Here is a 6,000-nt window from a genome sequence, read left to right as displayed (position 1 = left end):
CCTTTCCGAGGCCATATCTGCATATGCTAGGCTCGTCAAGTTTAACCCGAGTATTCTGCATGTGCAAAACTGTCTTGCACCCGTTGTATGTGAATGTACAGCCTATCACACCCGATCATCACGTGGTGTCTCAGCACAAATAACTGTAGCAACGATGCATACTCAGGGAGAACACTCATACCTTGAAATTTAGTAAGGGCTCGTCTTATAATGCTACCGCCGTACTAAACAAAATAAGAAGCATAAAAGATAAACATCACATTTAATCAAAATATGTGACATGATATGGCCATCATCATCTTGTGCCTTTGATCTCCATCTCCAAAGTATCGTCATGATCTCCATCAACACCGGCATGACACCATGATCTCCATCATCTTGACCTTTATCAACCTGTCATAACATGGCTATCTCACTAACTATTGCTTTTGCAAATATTGCTATTGCATTGCAATAAAGTAAAGCAATTATATGGCGCTTGCATCTTATGCAATAAAGAGACAACCATAAGGCTCCTACCAGTTGCCGATAACTTCGACAAAACATGATCATCTCATACAACACATCATGTCTTGACCATATCACATCACAACATGCCATTCAAAAACAAGTTAGACGTCCTCTACTTTGTTGTTGCAAGTTTTACGTGCCTGATATGGGCTTAGCAAGAACCATTCTTACCTACACATCAAAACCACAATGATTTTTCGTCAAGTGTGCTGTTTTAACCTTCAACAAGGACCGGGCGTAGCCACACTCGATTCAACTAAAGTTGGAGAAACAGACACTCACTAGCCACCTGTGTGCGAAGCATGTCGGTAGAACCAGTCTCGCGTAAATGTACGCGTAATGTCGGGCTGAGCCGCTTCATCCAACAATACTTCTGAATCGAAGTATGACATGCTGGTAAGCAGTATGACTATTATCGCCCACAACTCTTTGTGTTCTACTGTGCATATAAAATCTACGCATAGTCCTGGCTCAGATGCCACTGTTGGGGAATGCAGTAATTTGAAAAAAAATCCTACGATCACGCACGATCTATCTCTAGGTGATGCATAGCAACGAGAGAGGAGAGTGTTGTCTACGTACCCTCGTAGACCGAAAGTGGAAGCGCTTCAATAACGCGCTTGATGTAGTCGAACTTCTTCGCAATCCAACCGATCCAAGTACCGAAGGCACGACACCTCCGTGATCTGCACACGTTCAGCTCGGTGACGTCCCATGAACTCTAGATCCAGCTGAGGTCGAGGGAGAGTTCGTCAGCACGATGGCGTGGTGACGGTGATGATGAAGTTACCGACGGTGTCGGATTTCGGGTTCCGACAGACCCTTAAGGTTCGAACTCTGGGGTGCGCACGGAGATCACACCTCCTACCTACTCACGTCTCGTCGCCTTGCAAGGATCTAAACTACACGAAGAACAACACAAGTGACACAAGCTTTATACTAGTTCGGGCCACCATTGTGGTGTAATACCCTACTCTAGTTTGTGGTGTGGTGGATTGCCTCTGGGGCTGATGATGAATGATACAAAGGAAGAACTGCCTCGCGAGGGGAGGAGTTCTTGGGGAGGTGATGCCTCTTGGGAAGGATTGAATCCGGATCGAATCGAATCCCCTTTCTACTGTGGTGGCTAGCCCTATTTATAGAGCAAGGCCCTGGTCCTCTTCCCAAATATTGAGCGGGAAGGGCGCCAACAATTGGCCATTTTGAAGGGGAACATCTAGTAGACTTATCCTGACTAAAGTTGGTCCTCGCCTGCCAAAGGCTCTGACGATGACGCTGGCTTGAGCTCCACGATCTCCATCCTGCCATTCCGCTGGTCTTGGTCTTGTTGCACCGAAATGGTTGCCTTTGCTTGATACCCTTGCCTGCGCTTGCCCCCTTTGCACCAAAGAGGAAACAAGGACTCTGCGCAGGCCGGCGCCCGCCTGGCTTCGGTCGTCATGGCTTGCATCACGGGCACCTCATGAGGTACCCCGCCTTGATCTCTCCGCCTCCTCGCGAGCCAGCCTGACGAGGTTGTGCCTGAGGAAGCTTCATGTCGTCCGTCCCGTGAGGCTTGGCCCCTCGCGAGGGTCTTGAGATTGTGTTGATGAAGATGAGCCGTACTGGGCCACTCCTTGAGCCACGCCGCAGGCTGCAGGCAGGCAAGTCTGGGTACCCCCGTTCCCAGAATGTCGACAGTAGCCCCCGGGCCCAAGGCACGCCCGGACTTGTCTTAGCAGAGAAGCGAAGGGGCAAGTGCGAAGCGCCACGGGCCCCAACAGCCTGCGGACTTGGGCGTCGCGTGGCGGTTGATTGGACGTGGGCGTCCTTGCTTCCCCACGACGCCTCGGCAACTGCACGACCTGACAAGAGGGCAGCACCCGGCCAGGCTTACCATCTTTGCCTTCTCCAGTCATCGCCCAGATCCCCTTTCTCGCTCTCCTCCTTCTTGCTCTCGAATTCCTCAGATCTTCTCCAACCCCGCATCTCAGTAAGATATGGTGCCTTGTCAGACCCCGGTCGGAGCCTGGTACTCGCCCGCTCTGGATCCTCTGAATGTGTCGGAGAAGAACCTTGCCCGGATGCGCCAGATGATGGCGGCGCAAGGCAACGATGGGGCGGCCATGCTCAAGGTTGGCTCTGCCCTTCCTGAGGACAAAGGAAGCACCTTCTACCCGCTCTTCGTGAGCGCCATCGCCACCAGTCTGGTGCCTCCCTTTTCCGAGTTATTTCTTTCTGTTCTTCGCCACTACAACCTGCAAGCTCTACACCTCCATCCCAACTCTGTTCTTCTCCTGGCGATTTTCACCTATTACTACGAGGCTCATGTTGGGGTAAGGCCCTCGGTGGCCTTGCTGCGCCATTATTTTTACCTCCGGGTTTCTCGCGGCCCCATCACTGCGTGCGCGAGCTTTATTGCGAACTCCAGCTCCAATGCTATCTCAAAGCCCGGGAAGAGGATTGAAGGCTTCCGGAGCAAGTGGGTCATGGTGGATGCTGGGCGCATCCACCCCCGGCTGAGGCTGCCTACGAGGCAGCCTGAGGCCATCGACGCTTGGTCCCGCGCGGAGCTCGTCGATCCCCGCGCAGAGCCAGTGCTGGAGAGGATGGACGCGGCCCTGTGGCCGGGCAACATGGCAACGGCGAAGCTGACCAGGGCGTCGCTCCTGAGGGAGTTCCTGGAGCATCGTGTGGCTCCGCTTCGGGAACACTCACTCCCACTGTGGAGGCTCGGGGAGGCCAATGCTGCCCTTCACCCGATCTCCGTAGTCTTGGCCGACGGAGATCTGGCCCCGTCCTCCAATCCTTGGTTGGGGGAGATGTGGCGAGATTGGAGGGTGCTCATGTACCCCAGTTCCTTCGGGATGATTGGGAGCAGGTGGTGAATTCCATGCCCGCCTTCGACGAGGATGGGCATGTGCCCACAGAGGTTCCTGAGGACCTGGCGGCCCAGGAGACAGTGAACGTATCCTCCTGCGACTCTGGCAGAGAGGAGGAAGAAGAGGGGCAGGAAGAGGAGACCGATTGCGAGGTGACAGACGGGGAGTCGAGAGAGCCCCTCCTTTGGCACAGGTCCCGCGCTCTCCGCCTCATGCCGGACGACGATGAGGAAGGTGATGAGCGAGGCGGGGAGTGTTTGCCCCTGATCCCGAAGAAGGACGGGATAGGGCTGGTTCTCTGCGGGCCTGCTTCGGCTCCAAAGCGATCTGCAGACGTGCCTCCTGCTCCCGAGTCGCCTGAGGATGACCCCGGCAGCCGGCTCTCAGGCTTCAAGTTCGGCCGGAGGCTGCTTGAGCCCACGTGCGATGACCAGTAAGTGTTTGATTCTCGTTCTGCTTCCTGTTTTTGTTGCTGAGGCTTGATGTCCATATTCCTTGGCTAGGCCGGTGCCTGCGGCGAAAAGGCTGAAGGGGGCCCCTGAGGCTTTGCCTGGGGCAGTACTTCCACCCATGGGAGAAGGAGGCCAGGCGGGGCATGCTGGGGTGAGCTTAGCCCCCATGGCCCAAGCGACTCCCGAGGCATCTTTGCCTGACACCACAGCCGCAGTCATCGAGGCTCAGAAGGCCCCGACTCATGGCATTGTGATCACGCTGCCGTCTTCTCCTCCTACTCTGCCAACTGCCATTTCTCCGACTCCTTCTACTGTCCTGGATCGTGCTATTGCTGAGCTGAACCGGCTGCGGGGAGATCTTCAGGGTGCCGACCCTCGCCTGGTGGCTGGGCTCCTGGAGCTGGCCTCCGGCTGGGTTCGCTCCAATGCTTCAGCTCGAGCGGCACTGGTTCAGGCCGCGATGACCTGCGACAAGGAGAAGCAGGCCATCCTTCAAGCCAAGGCCACTCGTGATGTCGCCTTGGGTGAGGTTGCGGATATCCGGGGCCACTACAAGGTGCTGGAGAGCGAGCTGCAAGGCCTGCGCGACCAGCTCGCCAAGGATGCCCGTGACCTCCAGGAGAAGGAGGAGGAGATGAAGACTCGCGAGGCTGCAGCCAAGGACCGGGACACCGAGCTTGATGAACGCCATGGCCGCTTAGATGCGCTGGAGTAGGCGTTGGAGGCAAAGAGGATCGAGCTGGACGGCAAGGCGAGGGTCCTGGCCGAGGACCGCGTGGCCTTCGCGAAGCTGGAGGAGAGGGCTCGCGCCTCGCTGAAGACGCTTTATGATGGCGGCCTGGAAAAGCCACTGGCCGGCGCCAAGGACGGCCCCGCCAAGTTGCTTCCCTTCCTGGTCCGCGCACTTGAAGATGTCGCCATTGGCCTTGGCCCCACGGCTAAGGCCGAGGCGCGAGTCCTTTCTTCTGCAGCGCTAACGCACGTCTTCACCCACGGCTACCTTCGCGACCCCAACATTGTCCTTGACAGCCCGCTGGAGCCTGCGGGCGACGAGCTTGCCGCTGCCGCTGCTGAGGCTGTGAAGGGTCAAGCGAAAGCTCTGCTGGCGAAGTTTCGCGCCTTCAGCACCAAGCCACGGCGAGACGATGCCGATCCTGGGGCTCTGCGAGGTGAAACCGCCCAGCGTGACTCCGCCACCAGCGATGGCACTGCCGGGAAGTGACCCCCTTCGCGGCTCATGTCCCGTTTTAGCTCCTGCAACATGCATCATGCCTCGTGGAGGCATTTAAACTTATGTTTGGCGTTGTGAAAACAACCTATGGACTGAAATATTTGCTTTTGAATTCCTTGAGATTTGCGTTTTTCCTTCCTACTTGCTTGTGTTCTACGTCGGCAGAGCCCGGCCCCGCGCATACCTCAGCCGCCGTTAGCCCCGACCGGAAACCAGGACGGGACCAAGGAGTGAGGGGCTATGTGACTAGTTAGGCTCCTGAGTCGCGATGCTCAGGAGTCCCCCTTGACGCACGAACAACAAGTAGGGAGGGGAGGTGTTGGAGTAGATCTATCATTCTACGTCGGTAGGGCCCGACCCCGCGCATACCTCAACCGCCGTTAGCCTTTCGGAAATAAGGGGTGAGGGGCTACGTGACCAGTTAGGCTCCTGAGTCGCGATGCTCAGGAGTCCCCCTTGACGTTCAAACGACCTTCGTACCTTGGCTCCGCTCGGGGAGAGTCATGCGACGAACCAGGCCCGAGGGGCCTGGCTGGGTGGCGTGCGCCTGGGCGTGACCCAGGCGTAGCCCCCGTGCCCAGCCCCCTCGCGCGGCACTCCCGAGGGGAGGCGTTACGATGGGGCCGGACACTAAGCTCTGGGCTCCCTGAGGTTGATGCGGCTGGGGGCCACCCTCAGTTGTTTATCACCAGCACGGAGCATAGCGCTTCCGTATGTGTACGTGCATAGCCGCTCCTCGGCACTGTCGTCAGCCAGCACGGAGCATGGTGCTTCCACTGGTGGGTGGGAGGGGGCTTCCCTCCGGGAGGAGCCCCCGGGGCCTGTATAGCCCCGCCCTGACACGTGGCTGGCATGATAGGGCCTGACGAGGTGTATCTGGGCACCCGTGAGCCAGCACGGGACTCACGGGGCCCTACGTCAAGGCGGGTTGCGCCTGGCTCTGGGC

Source organism: Triticum aestivum, chromosome 2B (assembly GCF_018294505.1).
Source record: "Triticum aestivum cultivar Chinese Spring chromosome 2B, IWGSC CS RefSeq v2.1, whole genome shotgun sequence".
Taxonomy (NCBI): Eukaryota; Viridiplantae; Streptophyta; class Magnoliopsida; order Poales; family Poaceae; genus Triticum; species Triticum aestivum.
This window is presented reverse-complemented; position numbering follows the sequence as displayed.